This window comes from Mustelus asterias, chromosome 9 (assembly GCF_964213995.1).
Source record: "Mustelus asterias chromosome 9, sMusAst1.hap1.1, whole genome shotgun sequence".
In the NCBI taxonomy this organism is placed as follows: Eukaryota; Metazoa; Chordata; class Chondrichthyes; order Carcharhiniformes; family Triakidae; genus Mustelus; species Mustelus asterias.
This window is the reverse complement of record NC_135809.1, coordinates 13269053-13290553: the sequence shown is the minus strand read 5'-3', so window position 1 is coordinate 13290553 and position 21501 is coordinate 13269053.

Here is a 21501-nt window from a genome sequence, read left to right as displayed (position 1 = left end):
CCATGAGACCCATAACTATGTCTTTACAAAATGTATGAATAGAACTCCAATTTGAATAATGGTAATAATAACGTTTTCCTTTCAGGCTGATTGTATTCAAAATGTTCTTTGTTTGCCATGGATATATAAATCATAGAAACTCTACAGTGCAGAAGGAGGCCATTCAGCCCATCGAGTCTGCACCGACCACAATCCCACCCAGCCCCTATCCCCATAGCCCCACTTATTTACCCTGCTAGTCCCCTTGACACTAAGGGTCAATTTAGCATGGCCAATCAACCTAACCCGCACATCTTTGGACTGTGGGAGGAAACCAGAGCACCCGGTGGAAACCCACACGCAGACACGGGGAGAATGTGTGAATGCCACACAGGCAGTGACCCAAACCAGGAATTGAACCTGGGTCACTAGCGCTGTGAGGCAGCAGTGCTAACCACTGTGCCACCGTGCCACCCTGACATGGTGCCAATCCTGCAAATATTAAAGGTTGATTGTCCCTGAGTGCCTCAGGCAGTACGCGATTTTGGCCAATGAGACAGGGAAATGGAGCAGTCTGAGGGTTGAAGGTAATTTGTCCTTGGATCCCATGCTAATAACTCAAAACTGCAGGGACTAACCCAAAGCCCCGAGTTTTGAAGGATGGGAGGGGACCTGATCAAGGTATGTAACATTCTAAAAGGGATTGATAGAGTAAATGTAGACCAAATGTTTCCTTTTATGGAGCAATCTAGAACAAGGTGTCACAGCTATAGGTTGAGAGGCAATAGATTTTGAACTGAGATGAGGAGGAACTACTTCTCACAGAGGGTGGTGAATTTGTGGAGCTCGCTGCCCCATAGCACCCTGGAGTCTGAATCATTAAATGGTAACAAGGAGGAGATAGATATATTTCTGATTTAAAAAACAGATTAAAGGGATATGGGGAATGGGTGGGGAGGTGGATTTGAGACCAGGGAGAGATCAGCCAAGATTCGATTGAATGGCGGAGCAGGCTCGAAGGGCTTCTAAATTAGAAAATGTTTAGGAAATCAGAAACACAAAGGGACTTGGGAGTCCTTGTTCAAGATTCTCTTCAGGTTAACGTGTAGGTTCAGTCGGTAGTTAGGAAGGCAAATGCAATGTTAGCGTTCATGTCAAGAGGGCTAGAATACAAGAGCAGGGGTGTACTTCTGAGACTGTATAAGGCTCTGGTCGGACCCCATTTGGAGTATTGTGAACAGTTTTCGGCCCCATATCTAAGGAAGGATGTGCTGGCCTTGGAAAGGTTCCAGAGGAGGTTCACCAGAATGATCCCCGGAATGAAGAGCTTGTTGTATGAGGAACGGCTGAGGACTCTGAGTCTGTACTCGTTGGAGTTTAGAAGGATGAGGGGGGATCTTATTGAAACTTACAGGACACTGCGAGGCCTGGGTAGAGTAGATGTGGAGAGGATGTTTCCACTAGCAGGAAAAACTAGAACCAGAGGGCACAACCTCAGGCCAAAGGGATGATCCTCTAAAACAGAGATGAGGAGGAATTTCTTCAGCCAAAGAGTGGTGAATCTGTAGAACTCTTTGTCGCAGAAGGCTGTGGAGGCCAGGTCAAAGAGTGTTTTTAAGACGGAGATAGATAGGTTCTTGATTAATAAGGGGATCAGGAGTTATGGGGAAAAGGCAGGAAAATGGGGATGAGAAATCTATCAGCCATGATTGAATGGCGGAGCAGATTCGATGGGCTGAGTGGCCTAATTCTGCTCCTATATCTTATGGTCTTGTGGTCTTATGGCTGAATTTGCCTATTTCCATTCCTAATTCCCATTTTCCTATGTTCCCAACACAGCACCTGGAGTTTAAATATTTCAGCTCACGTTGGAAGCTAAGTCTAAAAGAGGTAGAAGATGGGTTTGAGAAGATGGAGGGGAGCGGGTTCGTTGTGGAGGAGGGAGAAGTATGAGGGTGGGCCAGTGGTGGGCCACAGTTGTTCTGTAAAGCTAAGAGGAGCATGCCTGTACCTCCTAACTGCACACAAAAACCCAGCATTTTCTCAGGACAGCGGTTAGGCTATTTTTTTATTCATTCGGGGGATGTGGGTGTCGCTGGCTGGGCCAGCATTTATTCCCCATCCCCAATTGTTCTTGGACTAATGGGTTGCCAGGCCATTTCAGAGGACAGTTAAGAGTCAACCACATCTCTGTGGATCTGGATTCACATGTACGCCAGACCAGATCAGGGTGGTAGATTTCCTTTCCTAAAGGACATTCGTGAACCAGATGGGTTTTTATGACAATGGTTTCATGATCGTCCTTAGACTTTTAATTCCAGATTTTATATTGAATTCAGACTTCACCGTCTGCCATGATGGGATTTGAACCTGTGTTCAAATAGTTAGATAGGTCCTTGATTAATAAGGGGATTAGGGGTTATGGGGAAAAGGCAGGAGTATGGGGATGAGAAAAATATCAGCCATGATTGAATGGCGGAGCAAACTCGATGGGCCGAGTGGCCTAATTCTGTTCCTATGTCTTGTGGTTTTTTGGTCTTATGGGTCCCCGGAAAATTACCCTGGGTCTCTGGATAAGTAATTTAGTGACAATTCCACTACGCCACCATGTCCCGCTTGCCCAGATATGCTAGTTAGAGCTTGTACAACATTAGCCCTGACAACAGAGCAACTCCTTTTTTATAGTGCCATTAACATAGTAAAATGAACACAGGTAAGCAAATTTAGGAGTTCAGGTGCCAAATGAGCGCAGGTGTTGCGAGAGCTAGCTGAAAAGAAAGATCCCGACCAATGCAGCATTTGCCTGAATTTCCATGCAGATTGGACATGGCTCTCTATATTACTGAACTGACTATTGTTCCACCCATTTTGGGCCCATAATCCCATTGCCTTTGTGCACAGCTGACTTTCCATTACTTTGCTGCACTGTCTTCCCAACGTCATCCCAAAAGTTTCAACTGATGCATCTGCCGTGTTTCAGTAAGATGTCCACGGTGTGCAAACCACTGCCGGAATTTTACCACCTCGCCCACCCCAGAATCGGGTCCAGCGAGGCTCACAAAACAGCGTTCTCCATTGGCATCAGGCGGGACCCTACGAGCCTCAGGCGGGCGAGATCGTAAAATACCAGCACAGAAGTATGCACAGGGTTTTTCATACATTCCTCCTGACTGCTCAGGGATCTGTCAATCTCCGTCAACCAATTCATGATAAACCTCATTAAAGCACATTTAGAATCAAAGAATCTCGACAGAGCAGCAGGAGGCCATTCAGCCAATCAAACCCGCATCGACAACAATCCTACCCAGGCCCTATCCCCATAAACCCGCATACTTACCCTGCTAATCCCCTTGACACTAAGGGGCAATACAGCATCACTAATCAAGCTAACCTGCACATCTTTGGACTCTAAGGGGCAATTTAGCATGGCCAATCCACCTAACCTTCACATCTTTGGACTGTGGGAGGAAACCGGAGCACCCGGAGGAAACCCATGCAGACACGGGAAGAACGTGCAAACTCCATACAGACAGCCACCTGACGCAGGAATCAAACCCGGGTCCCTGGCGCTGCAAGGCAGCAATGCAAACCACTATGCTACCCTACTACCCAGACATTCAAGTAACAAATTCTCCCATTTTTGTAGATTGATTATAAGTTCATTTTTATCAAGCTTTGACCTCCAGTGATAACGATGGAAGGTTTGCAATAAAGGCATTTGTTAAAATACAGAATGGCTACATCATGAGAAGATAGTACAATTTCACAATGAAATGATTCACAGTCCGATCTATACATAGATTTTTATGTAGGTTTTGCATTGACAGAACAGTTCATAGTTTATTATGGTGACTTGATGTGGAAGTTGTTGAAGTAAAATGATATGTACAAGTCTTTGTGGTTTAGGGCAATCACAGAGTTGTAACAAAAAGTATGATTAATTGACTTTGTTGTTTCCAGGGTAATTATAGAGTTGCGAGAGGCAAAAAATGATTCATTCCTTTTATTTGTCTCTCGTCCATCCATACTTCAGTTCACCTTCTGTTTCCGCACGATATTTTCCATCTCTCGCTCAAAATTATGGAAGTCTGGTTACAAGTTTAGCCAAGGGCTGCTTGTGATTTTCTGTTGGATGTATGCAATAATAATTTTCATTGAGTCCCTACAGTGCAGAAGGAGGCCATTTGGCCCATACCGACTCTTTGACAGAGGGTGGAATTTCCCAGCCGCGCTCCCGAAACCAGAAAATCCTGCTCGAGGTCAATGGACCTTTCCATGAACAAAGAACAAAGAACAAAGAACAGTACAGCACAGGAAACAGGCCCTTCGGCCCTCCAAGCCTGTGCCGCTCCTTGGTCCAACTAGACCAATCGTTTGTATCCCTCCATTCCCAGGCTGCTCATGTGACTATCCAGGTAAGTCTTAAACGATGTCAGCGTGCCTGCTTCCACCACCCTACTTGGCAGCGCATTCCAGGCCCCCACCACCCTCTGTGTAAAAAACGTCCCTCTGATGTCTGAGTTATACTTCGCCCCTCTCAGCTTGAGCCCGTGACCCCTCGTGATCGTCACCTCCGACCTGGGAAAAAGCTTCCCACTGTTCACCCTATCTATACCCTTCATAATCTTGTATACCTCTATTAGATCTCCCCTCATTCTCCGTCTTTCCAAGGAGAACAACCCCAGTCTACCCAATCTCTCCTCATAGCTAAGACCCTCCATACCAGGCAACATCCTGGTAAACCTTCTCTGTACTCTCTCCAATGCCTCCACGTCCTTCTGGTAGTGCGGCGACCAGAACTGGACGCAGTACTCCAAATGTGGCCTAACCAGCGTTCTATACAGCTGCATCATCAGACTCCAGCTTTTATACTCTAGTCCGCCCTTGCCCGTTACAATTCCCGTGGCAGGCAGAACGGGAAAATTTTCCCCAGAGTGCCTTACCCAGGCCCTCTCCCCCATCCTATCCCCATAACCCCACACATTCATCATGGCTAACCCATCTAACCTACATATACTGGGACAGCAAGGGGCAATTTAGCATGACCAATCTACCTAACCCGCACATCTTTGGAGTGCGGGATGAAACCAGAGCACCCAGAGGAAACCCATGTAGTCACGGAGGGAACGTGCAAACTCCACACAGACAGTCCACCCGAGGGCCGGAATTGAACCCAGTTCCCTGGCGCTGTGAGGCAGCAGTGCTAACCACTGTGCCACTGTGCCGCCCCTTTCTGCTTTTCCTTCCTTTACATTGCATAGAAAACACTGCTACTCAGCAGGTTCCATTCATATAACAGAAGCAGTTGCATATTGGAAAATATCAAATGTTAAAATGCTATGCGTATGCTTGTAGTCACTACACTTCCAGTGCAAAATAGTGGTCGATGGGAATGCAGATTAAAGACCATCCAGGACAAAGCAACCTGCTTCATTAGCACCCTATCCAAAACCTGAAACATTCACGCCCTGCATCACCGACGCACTGTGACTGCAGTGTGCACCATCTACAAAATGGACCACAGCAAGGGTCCTTTGATAACACTTTCCAAACTCATTACCTCCCACCTAGAGGAGCAAAGGCATCAGGCAAGTGGGAACACCACCACCTGCAAGTTCCCCTCCAAGTCACACTCCGTCCTGACTGGAACTATATTGGCATTCCTTCACTGTCGCTGGGTCAAATGCTAGAAATTCCTACCAGCACTGAGGGTGTACCTACAGCAGATAGTAAAGTTGATTTATTTATTAGTCACAAGTAGGCTTATATTAACCCTGCAATGAAGTTACTTGGAAGAGTCAATTACTAGGGGGCATGGGTTTAAGGTGCAAGGGGCAAGATTTAAAGGAGATGCACGAGGCAAGTTTTTTACACAGAGGGTGGTGGGTGCCTGGAACTCGCTTCTGGGGGAGGTAGTGGAAGTAGATACGATAGTGACTTTTAAGGGGCATCTTGACAAATACATAAATAGGATGGGAATGGAGGGATATGGTCCCCGGAAGGGTAGAGGGTTTTAGTTCAGACGGGCAGCATGGTCGGTGCAGACTTGGAAGACCGAAGGGAGTGTCCCTGTGCTGTAATTTTCTTTGTTCTTTGTACTGTGAAAATCCCCTAATCGCCACATTTCTGCGCCTGTTCGGGTACACTGAGGGAGAATTTAGCATGGCCAATGCACCTAACCAGCACATCTTACGGACTGTAGGAGGAAACCGGAGCACCCGGTGGAAACCCATGCAGGCACGGAGATAACATGCAGACTCCGCACAGACAGTGACCCAAGCTGGGAATCGAACCCAGACTCCTGGTGCTATGAGGCAGCAATGCTAACCACTGTGCTACCGTAGACTGCAGCCATTCAAGAAGGCGGCTCACCATCACCTACTCAAGGGCATTTGGGGATGGGCACAAATATTGATCTAGCCGGTGACACCCACATCCCATTAGGGAATTAAAAAGATAGTTGGACGTGGAGACCTGCAGGCCCAATTTGCTGGATTTTCTGGTCATCTAACTAAATCAGCTTTTCCCAAAAGGCTTCCACGGAATCCTGGGTTTCCAAGGTCACTCCCAGGATTCAGCCATGAATTTTTAAAAAGCTGTCCTGCCAGCTTGTCCAATTGGAAGTGGTTTTCACTTGGCATTGGCTACTGAAAGATGCACAAGTCAACCTATCAGCAGCCAATGCCCTCAGAAGGCAATCTCTGATTGGATGAACTAGTCATGATGTGGAGATGCCGGCGTTGGACTGGGGTAAACACAGGAAGAAGTCTCACAACACCAGGTTAAAGTCCAACAGATTTATTTGGTAGCAAAATCCACTAGCTTTCGGAGCGCTGCTCCTTCGTCAGGTGGAGTGAGAGATGTGCTCACAAACAGGGCATACAGAGACACAAACTCAATTTACAGAATAATGATTAGAATGCAAGTCTTTACAGCTAATCAAGTCTTAAAGGTACAGACAATGAGAGTGGGGAGAACATTAAGCACAGGTTAAAGAGATGTGTATTGTCTACAGTCAGGACAGCTAGTGAGATTTTGCAAGTTCACTTGCAAAATTTTCTTTGTTCTTTGTTCTTGATTGTGAGTGTGCGTGTGAGAGATAGCGGAGGGATTGTGAGTGAGTGAGTGTGTGTGTGTGTGTGTGAGAGAGCGGGCTAATTGTGAGTGTGTGTGTGTGAGAGAGCGGGACGATTGTGAGTATGTGTGTGTGTGTGTGAGAGAGCGGGGTGACTGTGAGTGTGTGTGAGAGAGCGGGATAATTGTGAGTGTGTGTGTGTGTGAGAGAGAGAGAGAGTGGGACGATTGTGAGTATGTGTGCATGTGTGTGTGAGAGCGGGGTGACTGTGAGTGTGTGTGAGAGACAGCGGGGGGATTGTGAGTGTGTGTGTGTGTGGTGTGTGTGAGAACGGGGTGATTGTGAGTGTGTGTGAGAGGGAGCGGGGCAATTGTGAGTGTGTGTGTGTGAGAGAGCGGGGTGATTATGAGTGTGTGTGAGAGACAGCGGGGGGATTGTGAGTGTGTGTGTGTGTGAGAGAGAGAGCAGGGAGGTTGTGAATGTGTGTGCATGTGTGTGTGTGAGAGAGAGAGCAGGGAGGTTGTGAATGTATGTGCATGTGTGTGTGTGAGAGAGAGACGGGGGGTGGCGGGGTTTGTGAGTGCCTTTGTGTGTGTGAGAGAGGTGAGAGTAAGTGTGTTTATGAGAGAGGTGAGAGTGAGAGTGTTTGTGTGTGTTTGAGAGAGAGAGGAAGGATTGTGAGTGTGTAAGTGTGTGTGTAAGGGAGAGAGGTAAGAGTGAGTGTGTGTGAGGGAAAGCGGGGTGTGGGGGGGATTGTGAGTGTGTTTGTGTGTGAGAGAGTGACCAGCTCTGAAATGTGAGTCCTGTTCTCCAGCAGTACTCCTAACATTGATCAAATTATTGAGCAAAAGGAACAGCATCACTCCTCCCAATAAAAATAACACAAGGGTAAGACTGAAGGGTATTTGTTGAATAAGATAAATTTTTACCTATAATCAATGTGTAATTGAAAATATTTTTACAAATCTGAATGTTTTTCCCCATAGTTCAAAAACAATCAATTTTGTGTGGTTCAATTCTTCAATATAATAAGTGTTTCTCAGAGGTTCCGTCAGTACCTTTGAGAGGTCAACAAGGTTCTGTGGCTGAAAAAGTTTGAGGAACCCTGAACTAAATGATAGCAAAATTTTGGCAATTGGTACACTGTCTGTCCTCCACAGTCAAGCGCTCCTGTTTCATGCAAATCTGTGTTGAGAAGGCGTCTCTGAAAATTTAACTCTATGTGCCCGTTCGGCCATGGCTAGAAAGAATTATGATGTGGAGATGCCGGCGTTGGACTGGGGTAAACACAGTAAGAAGTTTAACAACACCAGGTTAAAGTCCAACAGGTTTATTTGGTAGCAAAAGCCACACAAGCTTTCGGAGCTGCAAGCCCCTTCTTCAGGTGAGTGAGAATTCTGTTCACAAACAGAGCATATAAAGACACAAACTCAATTTACATGAATAATGGCTGGAATGCGAATACTTACAACTAATCAAGTCTTTAAGAAACAAAACAATGTGAGTGGAGAGAGCATCAAGACAGGCTAAAAAGATGTGTATTGTCTCCAGAGACAACCGGGATATTGGGTTCATGGCACACTATTTGTAACCCCCACAGAGTTTCACTGGCTGTCTTGTCTGGAGACAGTACACATCTTTTTAGCCTGTCTTGATGCTCTCTCCACTCACATTGTTTTGTTTCTTAAAGACTTGATTAGTTGTAAGTATTCACATTCCAGCCATTATTCATGTAAATTGAGTTTGTGTCTTTATATGCTCTGTTTGTGAACAGAATTCCCACTCACCTGAAGAAGGGGCTTGCAGCTCCGAAAGCTTGTGTGGCTTTTGCTACCAAATAAACCTGTTGGACTTTAGCCTGGTGTTGTTAAACTTCTTACTAGAAAGAATTACTCAGAAGCAATTGGTAGGGTGTTCCCACATGGTGACGTCACTCAGTCAGTCAGAAATGTCTTCACCCGGAGGGTGGTGAATGTGTGGAATTCACTACCACGGAAAGTAATCGAGACCAAAACGTGTGATTCCAAGGAGAGATTAGATATAGCTCTTAGAACATAGAACATAGAAAAAACTACAGCACAAAACAGGCCCTTCGGCCCCACAAGTTGTGCCGAACATATCCCTACCTTTTAGGCCTACCTATGACCCTCCACCCTATTAAGTCCCATGTACTCATCCAGGAGTCTCTTAAAAGACCCTTGGGGGTAAAGGAATCAAGGGAGATGGGGGGAAGGGGGGTATCAGGATATTTTTTATTTTTTATTCATTCGTGGCACATGGGCATTGCTGGCTGACCAGCATTTATTGCCCATCCCTAGTTGCCCTTGAACTGGGTAGATCGCTCAGCCATTTCAGAGGGCAGTTGAAAGTCAACTATATTGCTGTGGCTCTGGAGTCACTTGTAGGCCAGACCAGGTAAGGATGGCAGATTTCCTTCCCTAAAGGACATTAGTGAACCAGATGGGTTTTTCCAACAATCAACAATGGTTTCATGATCATCAGCAGATTCTTAATTCCAGATGTTTTTTATTGAATTCAAATTCTACCATCTGCCAAAGCAGGATTCGAACCCGGGCCCCCAGCACATTCGCTGAGTTTCTGGATTAATAGTCCAGTGATAATACCACTAGGCCATCGCCTCCCCTAAATTGAAATTAAATATTGAATTTGATGATCAGCCATGATCATGATGAATGGCGGAGCAGGCTTGAAGGACCGAATGGCCTACTCCTGTTTCTAGTTTCTATGTTTCTATGTCATGGTTTAGTTGGTAGCGTTCTTGTCTGAGTCAACATGTTATGTACAGGCTCAAATCCCACTCCAGAGTCTGCAGCACAAAAGCTAGCTGCCACTCCAGGGCAGCACTGAGGGAGTGCTGCACAGCTGTGATGCCATCTTTCCCAGGAGGCCCTTTCTTCCCCCTTTGAAGGATGCAAATGATGCATTCTTTGAAGCCTGCCTGCTGTCTGGGACAAAACATGCCCCTCAGCCAATATCACTAAAACAGGTTCTCTAATCATTACTGCGCTACTCTCTTTGGGAGCTTGACAAGTGGAAATTGGATTTCACAATATCTATATTACATCAGTGACTACATTTCATAAGGTGCCTCTTTGATAGTGAAGTGCCTTGGGATTTGATTTGATTTGATATATTATTGTCACATGTATTAGTATACAGTGAAAAGCATTGTTTCTTGCACGCTTTACAGACTAAGCATAACATTCATAGAGAAGGCAACGAGAGAGTGCAGAATGTAGTGTTACAGTCATAGCTAGAGAAAGATCAATTTAATGTGAGGTAGGTCCATTCAAACGTCTGATGGCAGCAGGGAAGAAGCTGTTGTTGAGTCGGTTGGTACGTGTCCTCAGACTTTTGTATGTTTTTCCCAATGGAAGAAGGTGGAAGAGAGAATGCCCAGGTGCGTGGGGTCTTTAATTATGCTGGCTGCTTTTCCGAGGCAGCGAGAAGTGTAACTGGAGTCAATGGGTGGGAGGCTGGTTTGAGTGATGGACTGGGCTACATTCACAATGTTTGAGGTCATGAAAAGTGTGGTGTCAATGCAAATCTTTCTAACCAGTATTTGTCAAAAGACTAAAGTCCTCAGAGGTGACCGGTTTGCCTCACAAATTACATGCAAATTAGCGAACATGAACGTCACTGAAAAGAGAAACATGTTGCTGAAGCTTTTCATCCTGCATTCATCAGGACAAACACAATAATGCCAAATGATTGCAGCAATTGATATTACAGATGCTGATTGTTTGGCAAGTATCTCACCAAGGGAATTGAATTGTTATCTGAAAATGAAGAATGTGCAGGGCTCGAGGGAGGAGGCATGGGGTGGCACTAGGTGAATTGCTCCTTCAGAGTGCAAGCATAGACATGATGGATTGAATGGCCTTCTAGATTGTAACTATTCTGTGATTCCTGGACTTGGCAATGAGTATTAAAAGACTGATGACATTAAGCTCAACAAAGAGGCAGATGATTTTAGAATCTGTTGAAGGGATATATTGTGAAAAAAGTATAGCTATTTATTAATTTATGGGACATAGCTATCACTAGCTAGACTAGCATTTATTGCCCATCCCTTATTGCCCTTGAGATGGTGAGCTGCCATCTTGAATCATTAATAATAATATAGACTGACAAAAGAAAATTAAATGTATTAAAATAAAAGGCTGTGAATTCGGGCAGCACTGTGGTTAGCACTGCTGCCTCACAGCACCTGGGACCCGGGTTCGATTCTGGCCTCGGGTCACTGTCTGTGTGGAGTCTGCACGTTCTCCCCATGTCTGCGTGGGTTTCCTCCGGGTGCTGCGGTTTCCTCCCACAGTCCAAAGGTGGGCCATGGTAAATTGTCCCTTAGTTCCAAAGGTGTGTAGGCAAGGCGGATTAGCCATGGTAAATGTGTAGGGTTACAGGGATAGGGTGGAGGAAAGGGGCTTGGGTGGGATGCTCTTTCGAAAAATGACAGTGCAGACTCGATGGGCCAAATGGCCTCTTTCTGCACTGTGGGGATTCTATGGTATTAACAAAGGAATGACAGGATGTGTCTGTGACTATTGACTGTTTACTGAGAGTTCCCAGTTATGTGAAACTGTTTTAACCCAAGCTCATCATTCGAGCATCTCAAGGGCATTTGATTAGAAGCTAAACCAAATACTTCTTCGCTTCTATAGATTTTTGCCGTGAAACTAATTGGAATAAGAAGGCTGATTCTGTACTCCCTTGCTCTCAGTATGGAAAGGTGCCTGGGGGCTCATTTATTAGAAAGATTGGCAGACCTTCTCCCCTTTCTCCCCTTCACCACTGAGAAACAAAGCATAAGTTGCCATCTTTTTGCTGTTAGTGACATCTTCCAATAAAGTTAATCCAGGAAATCAGGAGAACTCCAAGGGAATCCAGATTCAAGAGGGAAAACTGTGCAATCCCGATGGCGCAGGCCAGTGATCTCCCGCCCATGACTTTCAATGTGTGGGAAATCGTGACATCGTCAACTTACCTGGAAGTCTCCGGGGCAGCGAACCTTGTGGGGAACCAGCACAGAGCAGGAGGATATAAATGAGCACCAAGGCTCGAGGGCTGGAAGATCTGCTGGAGTGGACGGCTGGAAAATTCCGGCTGAGGTTATTAGAGAGGGCACAGAGGAGATTTAAAAAGATGTTGCCAACAGGACTGGATAATTGCAGCTGTGAGGAGAGATTGGATAGGCTGGCAGATGGAATTTAATCCGGATAAATGCGAAGTGATGCATTTTGGAAGAAATAATGTCGGGTGGAGTTATACAATAAATGGCAGAGCCATCAGGAGTATAGAAACACAGAGGGACCTAGGTGTGCAAGTCCACAAATCCTTGAAGGTGGCAACACAGGTGGAGAAGGTGGTGAAGAAGGCATATGGTATGCTTGCCTTTATAGGACGGGGTATAGAGTATAAAAGCTGGAGTCTGATGATGCAGCTGTATAGAACGCTGGTTAGGCCACATTTGGAGTACTGCGTCCAGTTCTGGTCGCCGCACTGCCAGAAGGACGTGGAGGCATTGGAGAGAGTGCAGAGAAGGTTTACCAGGATGTTGCCTGGTATGGAGGGTCTTAGCTATGAGGAGAGATTGGGTAGACTAGGGTTGTTCTCCTTGGAAAGACGGAGAATGAGGGGAGATCTAATAGAGGTATACAAGATTATGAAGGGTATAGATAGGGTGAACAGTGGGAAGCTTTTTCCCAGGTCGGAGGTGACGATCACGAGGGGTCACGGGCTCAAGGTGAGAGGGGCGAAGTATAACTCAGACATCAGAGGGACGTTTTTTACACAGAGGGTGGTGGGGGCCTGGAATGCGCTGCCAAGTAGGGTGGTGGAGGCAGGCACGCTGACATCGTTTAAGACTTACCTGGATAGTCACATGAGCAGCCTGGGAATGGAGGGATACAAACGATTGGTCTAGTTGGACCAAGGAGCGGCACAGGCTTGGAGGGCCGAAGGGCCTGTTTCCTGTGCTGTACTGTTCTTTGTTCTTTGTTCTTTGCGTCATTGTCCTTGGAACAGAGGAGGCTGAGGGGAGATTTGATTGAGATATACATAATTGTGAGAAGCCTGAATAGAGTGGATGGGACTGGCCTATTTACTTCAGCAGAGAGAGGTCAGTGACAAGGCGGCATAGATTCAAAGTGATTGGTAGAAGGATTTGAAGGAGGTGGGGAAAATGTTTTCTACCCAGAGAGTTGTGCGTTTTTGAAACTCGCTGTCTGAGAGTGTAGCAGAGTCAGAAACCCTCAAATTATTTCAGAGTTGTTTACAGTAACTTGTAAATAATAGGGCAAGCAATTTTTTTTAAATGACAAGTAGGATATTACCTTTGTACATTGTGATTTGTCATACTCATATAACCTCAGGTGTCATTTTATGTAAATCAAGGTTTGAGACCACGATAACGCCCAAGACTTAAAGAGGGAATCCCTAATTGGCCTCACAGTAAGACTCGTGGAATGCAAGTTCCCGTGGTGATAGGCAATTGCCTAACCAGGTGGAGCTCGTATACCGAATCCCTGAGCAAGTCCGTTATTCGAGCGTCCCAGATGGCACTCCTGTACATGTACCACAGTGTTTACATAGAAACAGAGAAGGTCGGAGCAGGAGGAGGCCATTTGGCCCCTTGAGCCAGTTCCGCCATTCGATTTGATTTGATTTGATTTATTATTGTCACTTGTATTAATAAACAGGGGCAAGTATTGTTTCTTGCGCGCTATATAGACAGAGCATACCGTTCATAGAGAAGGAAAGGAGAGAGTTCAGAATATAGTGTTACAGTCATAGCTAGGGTGTAGAGAAAGATCAACTTAATGCGAGGTAGGTCCATTCCAAAGTCTGACAGCAACAGGGAAGAAGCTGTTCTTGAATCGGTTGGTACGTGACCTCAGACTTTTGTATCTTTTTCCCGAAGGAAGAAGGTGGAAGAGAGAATGTCCAGGGTGCGTGGGGTCCTTAATTATGCTGGCTGCTTTGCTGAGGCAGCGGGAAGTGTAGACAGAGTCAATGGATTGGAGGCTGGTTTGCGTGATGGATTGGGCTACATTCATGATCTTTTGTAATTTCTTGTAGTCTTGGGCAGAGCAGGAGCCATACCAAGCTGTGATACAACCAGAAAGAATGCTTTCTATGGTGCACCTGTAAAAGTTGGTGAGAGTCATAGCTGACATGCCAAATTTCCTTAGTCTTCTGAGAAAGTAGAGGCGTTAGAACATAGAACATAGAACATAGAACATTACAGCGCAGAACAGGCCCTTCGGCCCACGATGTTGCACCGACCAGTTAAAATAAAAAAATAAAAAAAAACTGTGACCCTCCAACCTAAACCAATTTCTTTTCGTCCATGAACCTATCTACGGATCTCTTAAACGCCCCCAAACTAGGCGCATTTACTACTGATGCTGGCAGGGCATTCCAATCCCTCACCACCCTCTGGGTAAAGAACCTACCCCTGACATCAGTTCTATAACTACCCCCCCTCAATTTAAAGCCATGCCCCCTCGTGCTGGATTTCTCCATCAGAGGAAAAAGGCTATCACTATCCACCCTATCTAAACCTCTAATCATCTTATATGTTTCAATAAGATCCCCTCTTAGCCGCCGCCTTTCCAGCGAAAACAATCCCAAATCCCTCAGCCTCTCCTCATAGGATCTCCCCTCCATACCAGGCAACATCCTGGTAAACCTCCTCTGCACCCTCTCCAAAGCCTCCACATCCTTCCTGTAATGTGGGGACCAGAACTGCACACAGTACTCCAAGTGCGGCCGCACCAGAGTTGTGTACAGTTGCAACATAACGCTACGACTCCTAAATTCAATCCCCCTACCAATAAACGCCAAGACACCATATGCCTTCTTAACAACCTTATCTACTTGATTCCCAACTTTCAGGGATCTATGCACACATACACCTAGATCCCTCTGCTCCTCCACACTATTCAAAGTCCTCCCGTTAGCCCTATACTCAACACATCTGTTATTCCTACCAAAGTGAATTACCTCACACTTCTCCGCATTAAACTCCATCCGCCACCTCTCGGCCCAACTTTGCAACCTGTCTAAGTCTTCCTGCAAACTACGACACCCTTCCTCACTGTCTACCACACCACCGACTTTGGTGTCATCAGCAAATTTGCTAATCCACCCAACTATACCCTCATCCAGATCATTAATAAATATTACAAACAGCAGTGGCCCCAAAACAGATCCCTGAGGTACACCACTTGTAACCGCACTCCATGATGAATATTTACTATCAACCACCACCCTCTGTTTCCTATCCGCTAGCCAATTCCTGATCCAATTTCCTAGATCACCCCCAATCCCATACATCTGCATTTTCTGCAGAAGCCTACCATGGTGAACCTTATCAAACGCCTTACTAAAATCCATATATACCACGTCCACTGCCTTGCCCCCATCCACCTCCTTGGTCACTTTCTCAAAAAACTCAATAAGGTTAGTAAGGCACGACCTACCTGCCACAAAACCATGCTGACTATCACCTATCAATTCATTACTCTCCAAATAACTATAAATCCTATCCCTTATAATTTTTTCCAACATCTTGCCGACAACAAAAGTGAGACTCACCGGTCTATAATTCCCGGGGAAGTCTCTGTTCCCCTTCTTAAACAATGGGACAACATTCGCTAACCTCCAATCTTCTGGTACTATACCAGAGGCCAACGACGACCTGAAGATCAGAGCCAGAGGCTCTGCAATCACTTCTCTTGCCTCCCAGAGAATCCTTGGATAAATCCCATCCGGACCAGGGGATTTATCTATTTTCAGACCCTCCAGAATATCCTGCACATCCTCCTTATCAACTGTAATACTGTCTATTCTACTCCCTTGCAACCCAGTGTCCTCCTCAGCTATATTCATGTCCCCTTGCGTGAACACCGAAGAGAAATATTGGTTCAATGCTTCACCAATCTCCTCCGGTTCCACACATAACTTCCCTCTGCCATCTATAACTGGCCCTAAACTTGCCCTAACCAACCTTCTGTTCTTGACATACCTATAGAACGCCTTAGGATTCTCTTTAACCCTATCCGCCAAAGTCTTCTCATGTCCCCTTTTAGCCCTTCTAAGCTCGCTCTTCAACTCCCTCTTAGCCAATCTAAAGCTTTCTAGTGCACTACCCGAGTGCTCACGTCTCATCCGAACATAAGCCTCCTTTTTCTTTTTAACCAACAAAGAAACTTTTTTGGTGCACCACGGTTCCCTAGCCCTACCAATTCCTCCTTGCCTGACAGGGACATACCTATCACAGACTCGCAGTAGCTGCTCCTTGAAAAAACTCCACATGTCGGACGTTCCCAGTCCCTGTAATCTCCTAGTCCAACCTATGTTTCCTAATTCTCTCCTAATAGCCTCATAATTACCCTTCCCCCAGCTAAAACCACTGGCCCGAGGTTCATGCCTATCCCTTTCCATCACTAAGGTGAACGTAACCGAATTGTGGTCACTATCACCAAAATGCACACCAACTTCCAAGTCTAGCACCTGGTCTGGCTCATTTCCCAGCACCAGATCCAATGTAGCCTCACCTCTAGTTGGCCTGTCTACATACTGAGTCAAAAAACCTTCCTGCACGCTTTGAACAAAAACTGACCCCTCTAACGAGCTAGAGCTATAACAATTCCAGTCAATATTAGTCAAGTTAAAATCCCCCATAACAATTGCCCTATTACTTTCACTCCTAAGCAGGATTGACTCCGCAATCCTTTCCTCAACCTCTCTAGAACTTTTAGGAGGTCTATAAAAGACTCCCAACAGGGTGACCTCTCCTCTCCTATTTCTAATCTCCGCCCATACTACCTCAACAGATAAGTCCTCATCAAACCTCCTCTCTGACACTGTGATACAATCTCTGACCAATAATGCTACCCCTCCCCCTCTTCTACCTCCTTCCCTACTTCGACTAAAACATTTGAACCCCGGGACCTGCAGCATCCATTCCTGCCCCTGCTCTATCCATGTCTCTGAAATAGCCACAACATCGAAGTCCCAGGTACTGATCCACGCTGCAAGTTCACCCACTTTATTGCGAATACTCCTGGCATTGAAGTATACACATTTCAAACCCTGCTCCACCCCACCTCTGCAATGCCGTGCATTGCAGTCCCCATCCATGCATCCCTCAGTTTCAGCCCCACTACTCAGGATCCCTCCCCCCCCCCGAATCAGTTTAAACCTCCCTGCATGGCCTTAGCAAATTTACCCCCCAGGATATTGGTCCCCTTCTGATTAAGGTGTAGACCATCCTTCTCATAGGAAGGATGGGCTTTCTTAACTATAGTGTCGGCATGGGGGGACCAGGACAGGTTGTTGGTGATCTGGACACCTAAAAACCTGAAGCTCTCGACCCTTTCAACTTTGTCCCTGTTGATGTAGACAGGACATGTTCTCCTCTACGTTTGTGAAGTCGATGACAATCTCCTTCGTTTTGTTGACATTGAGAGAGAGATTATTGTCACCGCACCAATTCACCAGATTCTCTCTCATTCCTGTACTCTGTTGTGTCATTGTTTGAGATCCGGCCCACTACGGTGGTGTCGTCGGCAAACTTGAAAATCGAGTTGGAGGGAAATTTGGCCACAAAACATTGGTGCATAAGGAGTACAGTCGGAGGTTGAGAATATAGCCTTCATTCATTACGATCATTGTTGATCGATCAACTCAATAGCCTAATCCTGCTTTCTCCCCATAACCTTTGATCCCATTCACCCCAAGTGCTATATCTAGCCACCTCTTGAATACATCCAATGTTTTGGCATCAACTCCTTCCTGTGGTAATGAATTCTACAGGCTCACCACTCTTTGGGTGAAGAAATGTCTTCTCATCTCCATTCTAAATGGTCAACCCTGAATCCTCAGACTGTGACCCCTGATTCTGTACTCCCCCGTCATTGGGAATATCCTCCCTGCATCTACCCTATCTAGTCCTGCTAGAATTTTATAAGTCTCTATGAGATCCCCCCTCATTTGTCTGAACTCTAGGGAAAACAATCCTCACCTAGTCAATCTCTCCTCATACGTCAGTCCCGCCATACCTGGAATCAGCCTGGTCAACTTTCGAAGGTAAACCTTTTAACTTCTGCTTTGATAATTTAAAAGCCGTTTCTTTCCAGTTGGCTTATTACAGGGGCGTTAGCCATTTTAAACACCACATGAAACTCCAGCCATACTGGACAGCAACTGTGTTGAAGTGGCTGTAAAAGGAAAAACTAGTACAAAATGCACCACCTGAAACATCGTTGACATTCTGCTGGTGATGAGTGAAAATTGCATAGCTTCGATTTATCTTTCGGTTACTTCTCTTTTCCTGGCTCCAAAGCTACTTTTAGTTTTCAAAGTTTTGACGGTCCAGGAACATGTGACATAAAGAACAAAGAACAGTCGAGCACAGGAACAGGCCCTTCAGCCCTCCAAGCCTGCGCCAATCATGATGCCTGCCTAAACTAAAACCCTATGCACTTACGGAGTCCGTATCCTTCCAGTCCCATCCTATTCATGTATTTGTCTAGTTGGCCCTTAAATGCCGCTATTGTACCTGCTCCCACCACCTCCCCAGGCATGGTGTTCCAGACATTCAGCGCCCTCTGTGTAAAAAACCTGCCTCGCACATCTCCTCTAAACTTTTCCCCACGCACCTTAAACCTATGTCCCTTAGTACTTGACGTTTCTACCCTAGGAGAGAGCATCTGACTATCCACTCTGTCCATGCCACTCATAATGATGTAAACCTCCATCAGGCCACCCCCTCAACCTCTGTCGTTCCAATGAGAACAAACTTTGTTTATCCAACCTCTCCTCATAGCTAATACCCTCCAGACCAGGCAACATCCCCGTAAACCTCTTCTGTTTCCCCTCCAAAGCATCCACATCCTTCTGGTAGTGAATCCTCATGTATATATCCTCATATGTGCATGTATTGTAGGTTGGGGTTTGGGATATGGACTGTCCCTTTAGGAGTGTGGGTCAGGTGACCCCTGGGCAATTAGCTCCTTATGAAGTCTCACAACACCAGGTTAAAGTCCAACAGGTTTATTTGGTAGCACAAGCTTTTGGAGTCTCGCTCCTTCTTCAGGTGAGTGGGAGTTCTGTTCACAAACAGAGCATATATAGACACAAACTCAATTTACAAGATAATGGTTGAAATGTGAGTCTTTACAGGTAATCGAGTCTTAAAGGTACAGACAATGTGAGTGGAGAGAGGGTTAAGCACAGGTTAAAGAGATGTGTATTGTCTCCAGCCAGGACAGTTAATGAGATTTTGCAAGCCCAGCCAAGTCGTGGGGGTTACAGATAGTGTGACATGAACCCAAGATCCCAGTTGAGGCTACCATCAATTAGCTCCTCCCAGTGTGGGACCCTGTTGGGCAGCCTTAGACCTGACTGTGAATGAGTGGACACCTTCAATAAACAGCTCCCAGTGTTCAACTTGTAAAGCCTACCTTGTGATTCTTTATGCACATTAGTCCATAGGGGCGTACATAATAGAACACTTTTTGCATTAACACTTGCTATGGAAATACAAGATGCTGTCATTTAACAACATTGAGGAGGTGTCTCCTGTGGACAGGAAATGGCACTCAGTACAATCAGGAGTAATTGTAACATTCGTTACAGGGCAGTCTCGCTACAATGAAGAAAGTAAAGGTGGTGATTAAAACCAAAATAAAATCTAACTGGGGAGAAAAATGGAAAAAGTCCCATTATAGTTGCATTTCCTGAGGAACTGACATGCTCTGTACTGTGCGATTATGCTTGTGATTCATTGTGGCGTTTTGCAAGCCTTGTGCAAATATCAATCATATGGTCCAACCCAGCATATTGTGTAAAATGTCCTTCAGTTTCCAAGGCTGCTGAGACTCGCCATCAGGATGTCCTGAGGCACAGTTTAGACCATAATGATGGTTTGCATTTGAACAATCATTTAAACTTTATTTATTAGTCACAAATAGGCTTACATTCACACTGCAATGAAGTTACTGTCAAAATCCCCTAGTTGCCTCATTCCGGCACCTGTTCATGTACACTGAGGGAGAATTTAGCATGGCCAATGCACCTAACCAGCACATCTTTGGACTGTGGGAGGAAACCGGAGCACCTGGAGGAAACCCTCGCAGACACAGGAAGAACGTGCAGATCCTGCACAGACAGTGACCCAAGCCGGGAATCAAACCAAGGTCCCCGGCGCTGTGAGGCAGCAATGCTAACCACTGTGCTACCGTGCCAACCATTTGATACACCACACGCAGCACAATGATTAGCCTTTCATCCCCACAATATAGACACAGTTCCTATTTTCTCCTTTCAATGTTTTTTTTAAGGATTTTTTTTCACGGTGACGTGACCCAACTAGAATAGGCTGAGTGTCTCAGATGAGAAGTCGAAGAGCTTCGTGCGGCTCTGGAACTGGTGGGTCCAGGGCCACGGGCTTATCCCAATGTACAAACTCCATACAGACAGTGGCCCAAGCTGAGAATCGACCCCAGGTCCCTGGCGCCGTGAGGCAGCAGTGCTAACCACTGTGCTGCCCTCCCGGCCATTACTGTCACCCCAGAGAGAGAGAGAGAGTGAGGAAAATGTCAACCCATAAAGCTGGACTGAATTCAAATCCAGGTCAGGTAGGTGAAGGAATAGTTATCCATGAAGTCTTTCATTAAATTTATTTTGTAAAACGCAATTTGCAAGATGAGGATAGCATATGTGCACTTTTTACACAAAACACACAATGAATAGTATGCCAGGTATGAAATGATGTGGAGATGCCGGCGTTGGACTGGGGTAAACACAGTAAGAAGTTTAACAACACCAGGTTAAAGTCCAACAGGTTTATTTGGTAGCAAAAGCCACACAAGCTTTCGAGGCTCTGAGCCCCTTCTTCAGGTGAGCCCCTTCTTCACCTGAAGAAGGGGCTCAGAGCCTCGAAAGCTTGTGTGGCTTTTGCTACCAAATAAACCTGTTGGACTTTAATTAGGTATGAAATGTACATTATATTGCAATGTTCCAAACAACCTTACATAACAAAATTGTTCAGCCAGGCAAATGGCTTTCTATGAATAACATTGCCAAATATAACAAATTTCATGTTTGGAAGTGCAGTTACCAGCATTGAAACCAATATCATTCTTGCTGGGTTTGCCACAGTTCAGATGTAAGCCGTTGCTGGTGAAATCGTAGAATCCTAACAGTGCAGAAGGAGGCCATTCAGCCCACCGAGTCTGCACTGACTCTCTGACAGAGTATCTCACGCAGGTCCTCTCCCCCTTTCCTATCCTTGTAACCCTACATGTTTACCATGACCGTTCCATCTAACCTGGGACACTAAGGGGCAATTTTGCATGGCCAAACCACCAAAATCAAGTAATTCAAGCAATGTTTTATTGAGTCAAGAAAAGATC